General features: G+C 51.1%; 1 long non-coding RNA gene across 1 annotated transcript; it reads right to left on the reverse strand.

Moving 5' to 3' along the window:
• Nucleotides 1-662: 662 nt before the first annotated feature.
• LOC127019734 (uncharacterized) lies at nt 663-2,657 on the reverse strand. Its single transcript, XR_007766969.1, has 3 exons — nt 1,942-2,657; nt 1,403-1,463; nt 663-710 (listed from the first exon to the last, which is right to left on the reverse strand). It is a non-coding gene; the product is annotated as an uncharacterized LOC127019734 (long non-coding RNA).
• Between the last annotated feature and the right edge of the window lie 11,275 nt (nt 2,658-13,932).

The raw sequence follows: 13,932 nt of genomic DNA on the forward strand, positions 1-13,932 counted from the left end.
CCCCATTTGGGTGAATCGGCCCCAGATCTGGATGGGAAAAGGGGGAAAAAGAGAAGGGGGGAGGGCCAACTTTTGAAAGTGCTTTTATGTCATCAATAGAGAGATATTTAGAGGGGGAAGTCAAGTTGTTAAATCCTTCCTATAAATAAAATTCAGGAAGATTTTTAAAATTTTAAAAACCTTATATATTATGGACATTTACACTGATGTATATATTACACATATATACATATTTAGGGAATATATATGTTTTATATATATTATTGTCATGGTTTAACCCCAGTCAGCAGCTAAGCACCATGCAGCCTCTCCCTCACTCCCCCCCACTCCCAGTGGGATGGGGAGGAGAATCAGGAAAGAAGGTAAAACTCATGCGTTGAGATAAGAACGGTTTAATAACTAAAGTAAAATATAATCTAACAACAGTAATAATGAAACATAATAATAATAGTAATGAAAAGGAATATAACAAAAAAAAGGAGGGGGGAAGGAAAAAAACCCCAGTGATGCACAATGCAATTGCTCACCACCCGCTGACCGATGCCAGAGCCGCGATCCGCGCCTCCCGGCCAACTCCCCCCAGTTTATATACTGGGCATGATGTTCCATGGTATGGAATACCCCACCCCTTTGGCTAGTTCAGGTCAGCTGCCCTGGCCATGCTCCCTCCCAGCTTCTTGCACACCTGCTTGCTGGCAGAGCATGGGAAACTGAAAAGTCCTTGGCTTAAGATAAGCGCTACTTAGCAACAACTAAAACATCAGAGTGTTATCAACATTATTCTCACACTAAATCCAAAACACAGCACTGTACCAGCTACTAAGAAGAAAATTAACTCTATCCCAGCCGAAACCAGGACACTTATTATTTCCACTTACATCTATTTAGACATATACATATTTAAAGTTTCATTTATGATAGAAAAACTAGTGAGATAAAAGATCCCTCATATGGCTTTACTTTTGGGGGGCGGGGATCAAATCCCCAGTGCTGCAATACATAAGGCTACCAAAAAGGACTGGCAGATTTGCTAATGCTTTTGGCTGTACTGAAGCACGCAGAGGAACATGTTTTTATGATATCTCAACTGTTACAACTGAGAACCCAAAGACCAGCGATACCATCACCTCTAGGAAGATGTGCTGTGCTTGGGTCTTTGGAAGGAAGTAGACTTTTTTTTTTTTTTTTTTTTTTTTTTTTTTTAAGAGAGTGAAATGTCTTGTGGCTAACAACTTCTACTGCCAAGTACATCATCTTGGATGATCCACTCTGATAGGAAGTTCATAAAATGAAACTTCTTTGAATGAGAAAGATTTCCATTTTGGAAAATCTCTTTCCAACTGAAGTCAAAATTACACACTGTAGGTTAAAGAAAAAGGACATTATCGAAGCAATAACTCACCAAAACCACCTCAGGACTCACTGTCACTAGTTACAAGGCTGCTAATGCTTCTTGGGAAAGCCTGGAAAACATGTGGAAGCGATGCCGATTTGTCCATTGTCTCTTCTTTGACCTTGATTGCTTTTAGTACAGATGCTAGTATCTCAGTAAGGTTTTCGAGTACTACTATAAAATATCTTAAAAACTTATTTACTGAAAAAGCATAAATCTTTTATGAAAACAAAGTCTGTTTCTTCTGAACATCTTAACTCTTATGAACAGTTTCTTTCCTCTTTTATTACAAAATTATTTTCACAGTATCATTTAATAGTAAGCACATAGAAACAGAAGATTATGCTTTCAGGAACAGAGAATAAATGGAGGGAAGTAAGCTTTGCATAGGCGTAACATGCTCCAGAACAGACCTTATTTTTAGTATTTGTGTTAAAATATTCCATATTAAAAAATATAGAAGGACAGCTGCCACATTCTTAATGTTAACTTTAAAGTCCATACTACAAGTACCTTAGCAAAAATGCAGACACACACCATAGACGTACCTTGTACTTGCAGACCACTATGGATTCTTTCCATCTGTCTTGTACTTTCACAGCAGAAGAAAGGGCGACCACAGTGAAGTGGTGGGAGTTGACATCCAGCTGAGAGGGGAAAAAACCTTTAGCATAAAGCTGGGTAGGAATCTAAAGCTTCCTTTTTTTGCGAAGGTTTGTGAAGACAGTACAACTGAGCGGAGGAAAACGTATTCTGCATCATCTTTGGTACAGTTGTTGATACAGGCCACTGGAGCTTTTGCATTTTTTGGACAACCGTGCCTTTTTTTTTACTCATTGGCAGCTTTAGTTTCTCTAGAACTCACTTTCCCAGATATATGCAGATGACAGACATAGATATCTACATGCAGTTTCTCAAGCCTAAGTATAGTCAAGATTTCTTCACCCTATGTGTCCCAAGTTGAACATTTTTATTAAAGAGCACAGCAACACATCTGTCCTTGTAAACTGCCTCGTTGCAAAAAAGGAATGATTTTTTTCCAGGCCGTTTCTCCAAACAGTCAAGATCTTTTAAAACTGCAGTTGTACCACCAAACCTGCTTAGGGTCACTCCCAGCTTTTGACTGTCCTTAGGTTTAACAGGCACACGCTCTAGTCCACCTTCCAACAGCAAAAATACATGACACACTCAGACCCAGAGCACAACCCTACAGATGTCCACACACACCTTGCTGTTCTGATGAGGAGCCACTGAGCATCCCTGCTAGCACAGCTAGATTAGTTTCACCTACACCGTGAGTTACTGAAATCAGTGAATATAGCTTCTGAAGCTTTAAACTGAAAATTGTATCTTGACACTTCGCCAGAGTAGAAATGATCCGTAACTAGAACTCTACAAAAATGCAGTAATACAAATTGCAAACCCACTGCAGCAACAGCTTCAGAAACATTTAGACCAGGAACAAGGAAGAAAAAAAAGCCAGCTTCATCTCATGCACAGGAAAGCAGCAGACAGAGAAAAGGGTCAGCACTCACAGCCCTTAGAAAAAACAGGCATTCTCCTTCCACTCCTAAACCCATCTGTTAGGTTTAAATATTGCAGCACTACTATGGCAATACTGAGAGTAGGGAACAACAGCCCTGCCACTGGAGATGCCATTAACTGATGCTATTTACATAGCAGGACACATAGACAGAGGGACATGTTTTTCCACACACAACCCCAAATTTCCTGCAAATTTATGTTTACCAAAAACAGCCATTTGGAACATACTGCCAAACAACATTTGGCAGTAAAATTTTGATGTGTTTGACACACAAATTTTTGGTAATTTGCTATTTGCTTCCTGTTGTTGCTCCTTCAGAAATTCTACTTGTAGCCAAGTTATTCACTACTGGTTCAAGCACCTACCTTCCTTGTATTACCAGCACATTTACACAGGCAAGTAACTTAATTGCTCTTCTAAAACTATCCCAATGAAAATTACAGCTGTGAAAGAGAAGTAAAGGAGAGGTCAGGCAGCAAAAGAGCTCTGCAGGCTGGCACCAGTCAACACTGCACTCTTTAAAAAACAAACAAACAAACAAACAACAACAAAACCAAACCATGACCTTGTATCTTTTTTTCTTTTGGAGCTTATCCCTGTCTCAGCATATTGTCTTGTCAGAGCATGAAGTGCAGATGATCTGTATCCTGATGACATTTGCATGTGATGAATACATGTTCAGAAGTAGTCCAGATCTGCAAGACTGGCGTCATTTTTATGGTTTTAATAATCATAACTCAATTTTATTGACTTACGCATTTGTGAGGAAACTAATTAACTTTTAACATAGCCTCTGCTTGGGGAAAAAAATGTGTTAGAGAGTGAAGAAAAATTATGACTCAGAGCTCCCAACCATGAGGGAGTGGTGGGGCAAGTAATGAAAGTGAAGACCAACAGCAGCAACATTAAGTGAAATTTGGCTTTAATTCTGATCATGTACTTAAGCGACTCTCCAAGTCTATATGTCGATCCTATGAATGACTAGTCCTTTTTTGGAAGGACAAACTTTTTTACTTAAAAGTCCTAGATTGAAGACTCCACTGAACAGAATGGGGATTGAGCCACAGGACAACACGCCATCAACACTCTAATGACAAAAAAAAAAATCAAATAAGAAACAAGTTTAAATATCAGTTTCCATCATGTTTCATTCATTACATTTCTACTGGCATCTAGGTGCTCAAAAATTAACTATAATGACACCACATATTACTAAAAATTTATACATAAAAAAATAAAAGGCTATTTCCAACTTGCCCATAAAATCAGTATGAACAAACAGAAGAGAAACACTGGACCCTAAAGAAGGTAACAAGCAACTCTTAATTTATTGTAGATGAAAGTTCATTCCTTTATCTGAAACAAAAACATTCCTAACTACCAATGGACCAATTCAGGAACAGGGCATGCTCTCTTAAGAGCAATTTTTCATCAGCTTTTCTGCACTGGCAGCAAATTTGCCTTTTCTGTGGGTTTAATGTGGAATATCTGTAGTGCTCTTGAACTAGCAAATATTTCTCCCCGCTCCCCCAGCCCCATACATGCTAATATTCCAACAAGTGGAACAAACCATGCAGGATTTTCTTCACATGATGCAGAAAGTGACACTGGGAAAAGAGGAGGCAAAAAACAAACCTGTTTATCCCACCCAGCCCATGGTGAAAAGACAGGGGAGCATTCTGCCAGGGGGCTGTGTGGGGCCAGGCCGTGCACCCCAGGAGCTCCGACCAGCCGGTTTCTCTCCCCTTTGCCAGGTACCGAGGACATGATGCCGCCTCGTGCTGCCACCTGCCCCGCGCCCCCCAGGAGAGCCAGGGGACCCCCACCTCACTTCTACCCTCGGGAGAGACCCTCCGCGCAGAGAGAGGCGCGTGGCACGGATTTAGTCCCCGAGGGAAGAGGCCGGGCTCCCCGCCGGCAGAAGGACGACTCGCCTCCCTGCTGCCCGGAGCTCCTTGCTGGGGACAGCCCTGCCGGCGCCCGGCCGCTCTTCAGCCGTGCTGGGAGCGCAGTCCAGCCGATGGATGCTCCAGGGAACAGACACTCCAGCTAACTGCAGCTCCTGCTCATTACAGCTGCAGGTAATTTTGGCTCTGGCTAATGCATGCTCCGGACAGTGGACACCCCGTCTTGTTCCAGCTCCTGCTTGCTACAGCTCTGGCTAACTGAAGCTTCAGCTCTGCACTGAAGCTCCCGTTGATTTCAGCTCTTTCTCCTTCCAAGCACCAGCTATTCGCAACAGTCTGGGCTTTTGATAAGGTCGCAAATCAATCGCTGTCAAAACTTGAGTATTAGGATTAAACATCATAGCTGTACATTGTATAAATATTAATTAGTTTGTATTATTAATTAGTTAATAACTATTTTAAGCAGCGTACAAAGAAGAGCTGGACTCGAAGAGGGCATGTGGGGTCTGAAAAGCACCTTTCCTCCCAGAGACCATCCCAGACATTGAGTTTGCCTGGTGCATGCCAGCCTCCCAAACTTCGGGGTCCAACGTGACCAGACGCCCACCTCCGGGGAGGGTCCATGCAGCCTGCCCATCCCCTGCTTTCCCCCACAGCCCCCAGTGCCCTCCCACCCACCTGCAAACCAGCCAAACTGGCTGCTGCTTTTGGCCCCCAAACCAGCTCACTTAGCGCCCATTTCTGAGCCCAAAAACCCAGCTGCTGAGCCTGTTCTCAAGTCCCAAAAATGCAGGACTGGACCTCTGTTTCTGAGCCCAAAGCCACACAACTCAGTCTGTTTCTGAGCCCCAAAATCAGGCACATGAGCCTGTTTTCAAGCCTCAGGAACAGAACACTTGGTCTCCGTTTCTGGCCCCTAAAACAGCTGACCCTGTCTGCTCTCTGACCCCCTTTGCAGTCCCCATGTGAGGTGCTAAGGGGTGGGGGGAGTATAGCCAGCCCACAGCCCTGCACCCCCAGGGCCCCACGTGCCGTTTTGGGGAGCGCCTGGGGACTGCAGAGGGCCCGGCCCCACATCTCTGGGGCAGCACCAGCACAGGCAGGGCGTCACTTTATTATTGCCGTTTCAGGCTTTATTTCGCCAGCATCAACAGCACCGCACCCCAACCCCCCCCAGGCCACAGGACCCCCGCGGGGAGCCGTGCTCAGCCACCCTCTCTCCGAGCCGAGCGCAGCCCGGTCCCCCTCCAAGAACACCCAGCAGCAGCAGCCAGGGCCCTTCCCTGCCCATGCGGGTACCGGGGACCCCCCTGCCACCGCAGGAACCCCCCGGGTGCCGCTGCGTGACCCGCACCAAGAGCAGCAGAGGCTGCCCGGCCCCAGCGAGGAGCAGCTGGGGCCGGGATGAGGCTGCCCCTGCTCCCCCCGGCCGGACACGGGCTCGGCCCCAAAACCCCCCAACGACCCCGGGGCAGCGTTCGTCCCAGGGCCGCTTCCGCCCCCGCCAGCCTCAGGAGGGCAGAGCCCGGACCTGCCCGGGGAAGGCTCCGGCCAGGGGATCCCACATCCATGACCCGCCGCGCCTCACCTGCCCCAGCATGGCTCCTGCTACCGCACAGCCCAGAGCGGAACGAAACGCAGCAGCCGGACCAGCCGCCGCCACTCTTCTGGGCCCATGCAGGTGCCCCGCCTGCTCATACAGTGATGGGGAGCAGGACGGAGGACTAGAAAGAGAAAAATAAGACAAGGGAGAAGACCGAGGAGCAGAGAGAGAAAGAAAGGTCGAAAGAAAAGGTCAGAAAAGTAGAAAAATCAAGAAAAATAGGGACGAGGAGCCCCGCAGAGAGATGGGGCAAGAAAATGTTGGGTCAGTGAGACGGACAGAGGGATAGAGAGATGGGGAGAAAAAGGAAAGGAAGAAGAAAGGATGGACAAGGATGGGGACAGGGCGCAGGACACACAGACAGAGAGAGAAAAAGGACAGGGAACAGGACAAAGGGATCAAGAAATAAAGAATGGGTCAGATCTGTACAAAGAGACCAAGAAGGAAAAATTTTAAAAAAAAAAAAGCAATGGGCTAGAGGACAGAGGAAGAGAAAAGCTCCTGTCCACAGGCAGTAAGTGCTCTGCCTGCCCCTTTTCGCCCCCACGCCGCGAGGAGAGCGAGGCCAGGCAGAGACAAGCCATGCAATCCTGAGACAAGTGCAGCCAACGGCATCCCCAGGGGAGGAACAGACAACCGCATCCTCAGTGCAGCCTTTGGGAGAGAGAAAGAAAAAGCAGCGACCATTATTACCATAGCTCGCCCCTGCCCAAATCCCCTCCTTCCGCAGGGGCTTCTGGAGACGCCTCTCTCTCCCTGCATTGCTGCTAGCGGCACCTGCGTTAAGAGACAATGGAGTGCATTCAAGGGCCAGCTTGCCGCCTTCACGACAGGGCTTGGGGGTGGCCTGGGGCTACGGGACAGGCTTCAGGGGAGGTGCTGGAGCTGGGGGCAGCTGTATGGGGTGAGTGGGGCCGGGGGAGGCTCAGGGGCAGCTCTGGAGAGTGGGGAAGCGCACGGTGTCTGTGCCCGGGGGAGCGTCCGTCTCCTTCCTCTCTTCCCTTCTATCAGCTCTGGGGTAACTCCCTGGGGCGGCCAGAACCCACTCGCCTCCAGCACACCGGGAGCCTGCCGCAGCGGGCGGTTCGAAGCTCCCCGTCCCGCCGCCCCCGGGCGGCCAGGAGACACCCCCGGAACAGCCAAAGGGGCTCTCTCGCCTCACCGGGGCTCCTGACCCTCGCCCACCGGGAGCTGCGCCCGGCACACCGCCGTGCTGCCGCACCGCTGCGCCGTGCCGGGCTGCAGTACCGCGCTGCGGCCACCGGGCGGCGCTCGCCCCGGGGCGGCACCGGCGCTGCAGTGCCGCGCTTTGCGCGCCGACCGCCCGCCGGCGCCGCGGACGTGGGGCGGCAGCGGCGTTTCCTTACCGGGAGGCAGGAACGAGCGCGGCGGCATCACCTCACAGACACTGCGGCATCGCATTGCCGTTACCGGCGGACGGCAACGTGGAGCATGGAGGCGCCACCGCGCATGCGCGACGTCGAAGCTGCAGTACCCACCTTTGGCCGGCGGGCGGCAGCAGCGAGAGCGACGGCGCGCGCCACCGCGCATGCGCGGCGTGCGAACTGCAGCATCGGATTTCGGCTGCCGGGAGGCGCGCCAGCGCGCATGCGCAATGGAGGCACGGACGCACCGCTTTTTTGGAAGCCGGCGCAGCTGGAAGCCGGCAGAAAACCACACGAAACCGGCAACAAAACTGCACCTCGCGCCGCGCAGCGGGGGCCGCGGCGGCATCAAGGACTACGCCGCGCCGCACGCACCCGACAACAACGTCGCTGCCCGGCAGCCGAGTCTGCAAAAACTACACCTCCCGGCATGCCCTGGGAAACACAGCATGGCCGCCCAGAAGCCGAATGCCGGAAGACTACGCCGCCACCAACATGGCCGACCGGAAGCTCCGTGCCCCGGGACTACAGCTCCCGGCATGCCGCGAAGCAGCCTCCCCTGCGTTCTGACCCTGCGGGGACGCCGCCCCCGCCCCAGAAGCTGCCCCGAGCGCATCCCCGCGCTCCCCAGCGCGGCTCCGGGCGGCCCCCGGCTCCGGTTGCGACACGGCGCGGCCGCCCTGCACCCACCGCTCCGATCCTCCGCCACAGACCCCGCCGCCCTCCTCGGGGCTTTTCCCGGGACCCGCCGGACAATCGTGTCCTCCCCGCCCCTCGGTGAGCCCCCAGCGCCCGCCCGCCCCCACCGAGACTCGGCCCTCGGCGCCACCCGGGACGTTCGCGGCCCAAGGGACGCCCGGCCCGGCTCACCTTCTCCCTCGGTGCAGCCACAGCCCGGCAACGCTCAGTGACCGCTCTGCTCCTTCCTTGGCTCACAGCGGCCCCGCCATGGCCGCCCAGGGCAGCACCAGCATCGGCCCCTGCACCAGCAGCCCCTTTACGGGGAGAGGCCGTCTCCATCAGCCTCACTGCCCGCACCTGGGGCTCCTCCAGCCCCGGCCCACAGCTGGTGCCCAGCAGGAACGGAGCCATCGCCCGACCCCCACAGCGCATCACCTCCTCTGCGGGCTCTGTCAAAATAGGACCCCAGAGCACACAGGAAAGCATTGGGAAAACTCTGCAATAGGAAAAACAAACAGAAAACTTTGTGGCACATTGTAACACAAACAAGCACCTGGAGCGCACAGAAGCGCTGCGGGGCAACCCAGAATGTGACCTGAGAGGTACAGAGCGCGCTGGGCACACTCCCAGTGCAAATGAAGGGCCTTGCTGCACACCAAAAGGGCCCTAAGGCCTGTCATAGGGCTCAACGGGGCTCACAGAACATCGCCTGCAGGCAGCCCCTGACCCTGTGGAAACCCTGTCTCCCAGCATTGCTTTTGCTGGCCCTGGCCCTCAACCCCAGACATTGCCCACATAGCCGAGAGTGCTGACAGCAAATCCAGGAGCAGTGTGGGGACTTCACAAGGCCATGGAGTGGTCCCAAGTGCTGCCGGCATGATTGGAAATGCCACTGACAACTCTCAAGTTTCCGTGGCAATGAAAGGGAAATCCCCCACAACCCTGTGAACAGCACAGGGGTTACTCCAAGGTGGTCCGTAAGACCTTGGGACCAACCCCCTCATAAAATGTGTAACCTCCTCCCCCAGACGCTGTCCTCACACACTTTTTACTGAGTGCAAAGGGAGTGCAAGAACCACAGCCATGAGTGCAAATAATAAAGCAATCATTTAATTAATTAATGCACAAAAGCAACCACGGAGAGTCTGCCACAGGGCTCTGTGCCAGTACACTCCCACTTTACCTGCAGCACCTTAAGAGTCATTACTGGACCAGCGTTCATCAATCCAGTTGCCAAGAGTCAGGTCCTGTTACTGCTCTTGGATGTGGCAAATCACTGAGGAGCTGTCCACATCGCCCAAGCTTTCTCCTTCAAAGGTAGGATTCAGGTCTGGTATTTGAGAGGAAAACCCCTTATCTGATCTATATGTGCTTCTGCCCTACCCGTAAGCAAGAGCCCTGCAAGAAACTTTCACGGCTCTTACCTCCCTGCCACCTCAGCAGTTTGGCTCGCTATACTGTGCCTGCACCATATCAATCCTAGACCTCAGATCAGAGCACAGGGGAAGATAACTATAGTGATCCTAACCAGAAGACTGTTGTACACCAAGGAGCTGGTGATCTACACAACAGTTAACCCGAGAAGGCGGAGGCCTGTGCTGTGCTGCACGTATAGGTTGGCTTTCAAGTCTGTGTTGTGCTGAGTGTATTCCTTGCCCGTAGGATAAATTTAGCCAGCTAATTGTAACAAAGGAGCTTGTAGGCAGCTCCCACTTCACATTGGCAATTACACCACTGCATGTCCTTGTCTTTTATCTTAAAGCAAAGCAGCAGTTTGTCATGTGAACATTCTTCTGTTTGATAGTAGAAATAATGAATGGAATTATTTTCTTCTAAGAGAATCCCATAAGAGCTCTAAAGGCAAAGATGTCTGCAGAACCTCCCCCACAGACAGGATATGCACCACGTGCCATGCCCTGACTGGAAGTCCCTCTGATTCTGCACAACTTGGGGTTCCCGGCATTTGAAGGCACATAAGATTATCTATACTATCCCCGTTTTCCTTCTAGAGTGAGCATCAATAAATGGAATTTCAATCGATACCTTATGGACTCTAAGTGCCTTTCCCTCTGGCATCATAACAAAAACTGCCCCTGGTGCATTACAGTTACAAACCCCAAAGAAGGGTTCACAGCCTACTGTTTATGGTTGAGGGCTTACAGTTTATTTTCTAAGGATTTAGACCTTGCTATTTAACGGCATGCCGTCAAACCTGAACCCTAAAGTGATAAACTGCAAATCTCAGAACCCAATCAATCATTGGGGATTTACAATTTATTGATGAGGTTAGATCTAAAATCCTGTGCCCTGATCAGTAAAAGAGTAAACTGTGAACTCCAGTTGATAAACACTGAGCCCTACTGCCCTGGTTTAGGCCCAGCCAGAAAAAAAGCACCACGCAGCCACTCACTCACTCCTCCCCCACAGCAGGATGGGGAGGAGAAAATACAACAAAAAACTCGTGGGTCGAGACAAGGACAGGGAGGGATCACTCACCACTTATGGTCCCAGGCAAAACAGACTCGATTTTGGGGAAAAAGAAACCAATTTAGTTTGTTACCAATCAAATCAGAGTAGGATAATGAGAAATAGAACCATATCTTAAAAACACACCTTCCCCCCACCTCTCCCTTCCTCCCGGGCTCAGCTCTGCTCCCGATTCCTCCACCTCCTCTCCCCCAGCGGCGCAGGGGGCGGGAATGGGGGTTCTGGTCAGTTCATCACACGGTGTCTCTGTGCTCCTTCCTCCTCAGGGGGAGGGCTCCTCACACTCTGCCCCTGCTCCAGCGTGGGCTCCCTCCCACGGGGGTCAGCCCTCCATGAGCTTCTCCAGCTCAAGTCCTTCCCACGCACTGCAGTCCTCCACGAACTGCTCCAGCGTGGGCTTTCCCAGAGTCGCGGCCTTTGGGCTCCTCCGCGGGCTGCAGGGGAATCTCTGCTCCCCCGCACCTCCTCCCTCTCCTTCTTCACTGACCTCGGGGTCTGCATGGTTGTTTCTCTCACATCCCACTCCTCTCTCCGCTGCAGGTTTTTCAGCAGTCTTTTTCCCCTTCTTAAATATGCTATCACAGAGGCACTACCACCATCGCTGATGGGCTCAGCCTTGGCCAGAGGCAGGTCCGAGTTCGGAGCCGGGGAACCTTCCAGCAGCTTCTGACAGGAGCCACCCCTGTAGCCCCTCCCCTGCTACCAAAACCCCACCGCACAAACCCAACACACCTACAAAATAAAGTAATAAAGCTCAACTCTCGAGTGAGAAACCATGCAAAACAAACTCCAAAACAATAAACCCTAAGTGAAAAACTCTGAACTCTCAGTTTTAAGCAACAAATACCAAAGCATATATGACCAGGAAGACAGTAACGAGAAGCTGAGTAACTTTAGCCCACAGTTTTAAAAGTTTCCCCTTTATCTGGCAGAGCAGCAGAACATGAACAGACCAAGGACACTTTACAGTCACCGTTCATAAGCTTGGTTTCACCCACCATTCATATGTGACCATATGCATGAATCAATCCATACAGTTGCACTAAGCTGCACTTCCACAGAACCCACCTGCAACACTGAGAGCACTAATTCATCTCCATTGCAGACAATTACTGTTTGTGGTCCTCTCAGCTCCATGGGCAAACATCCAGAGCCAGTGGGGCTACATCTGGCTCACAACCAGTCACCAGTGGTGTTCCTCAGGGCTCAAATCCTAGGGCCAGTTCTCTTCAATATATTTATCAATGATCTGGATGCAGGAGTTGAATGCCCCATTAGCAAGTTTACTGATGATACCAAACTGGGAGATGCCGTTGGCTTCCTCGAGGGCCAAGAGGCCTTGCAGATGGATCTAGGTAGACTGGAGCATTGGGCAATCATCGACAGCATTAAATTTAACAAGCGTAAATGCCAGATTCTGCACCTGGGACGCAGTAACACTGGGCACAAGTCTAAATTGGGAGAGGAATGGCTGTAGAGCAGCCCTGCAGAAAGGGATCTGCGGGTGCTGGTCGGCAGCAGGCTCCACAGGAGCCAGCAGCGTGCCCTGGTAGCCAAGAGGGCAAAACACATCCTGGGGTGCATCAAACACAGCATCACCAGCCGGTCAAGAGAGGGGATCATCCCGATGTATTCGGTGTTGGTACGGCCTCATCTGGAGTTCTGTGTGCAGTTCTGGGCCCCACCATTTAAGAAGGATGTGAAGGTCCTTGAACGCGTCCAGAGGAGGGCAACAAAGCTGGTGACAGGGCTGGAAGGCATGTCCTGTGAGGAGCGGCTGAGGACTCTGGGTTTGTCTAGTTTGGAGAGAAGGAGGCTGAGGGGCAAGCTCATTGCTCTCTGCAGCTCCCTGAGGAGGGGACGTGGAGAGGGAGGTGCTGAGCTCTTCTCCCTGGGATCCCGGGACAGGACGCCTGGGAATGGCTCAAAGCTGCGTCAGGGGAGGTTCAGACTTGACATCAGGAAACATTTCTTTGCTGAAAGGGTGCTCAAATACTGGAACAGGCTTCCTGGAGAGGTGCTCAATGCCCCAAGCCTGTCAGTGTTTAAGGGGCATTTGGACAATGCCCTTAATAACATGCTTCAACTTTTGGTCAGCCCTGAATTGGTCAGGCAGCTGGACTAGATGATTGTTGTAGGTTCCTTCCAATTGAAATATTCTATTCTATTCTGTTCTATGCCACCTATAACCACCAACCAGCATGTCCCTAAGGGAAGCGGTACTTGCTGAGAGAGAGAGAAGCATTTAAGACAACCAGTAAGACAACTCCTGTAGTCACTAACGCTGCCTCAAAAGCCTTTTCCTCTGGCAAACAAATCCCACCCTAAGGACTCACCGGAAACTATCTCAGACTGGCCAAGGGATGCTTGAGCACAACAGAGGAGGAGATGGTGAGGGCAAAGAACTCACGGGGAAGCCCAAAAGAAGCATCAGGGAACTCACATCCCAGAAGAGCCATGGGGGACCCCTATGTCCCAGAGGAGGAGAAGGCATCAGGCTGCTATGCCAGCGCTGGAAATATCCAGATCCCAGCGTGGTGTGTGGATGCCTCGGGGACAGGGGATCCTTATGCTCTGGAGCAGCTGTACAAGCTGTGCAAGGCTTGTGGAGGCTCAGTGGAGGTTTTAATTAATTAGCACCTGGTTTAGTTGGTGCCCACATTTTGTGCGCAGGGACAGAAGTAGCTTCAGAGTGCCCAAGGATGTATTTCCTCTCTCTGTTTTTGTTTCCTCAGTTCTCAGGTAACTAACCTGAGGCTGCACTAATTGTCCCTTACTCAAAAGCACCTTAAATCCGTTTAGTTCACCAGTTTTAAAGTGTCACGTTGCTCACCAGCACTCTCAGGCACGCTTGTTACCACCAGCTGACCTCCTCCCACAGATGCTGTGCCGAAATTCTGCTCCAGGGCGCCGGAGGAGCCGAGCGGGCG

This window comes from Gymnogyps californianus, chromosome 9, assembly GCF_018139145.2.
Source record: "Gymnogyps californianus isolate 813 chromosome 9, ASM1813914v2, whole genome shotgun sequence".
Classification (NCBI taxonomy): Eukaryota; Metazoa; Chordata; class Aves; order Accipitriformes; family Cathartidae; genus Gymnogyps; species Gymnogyps californianus.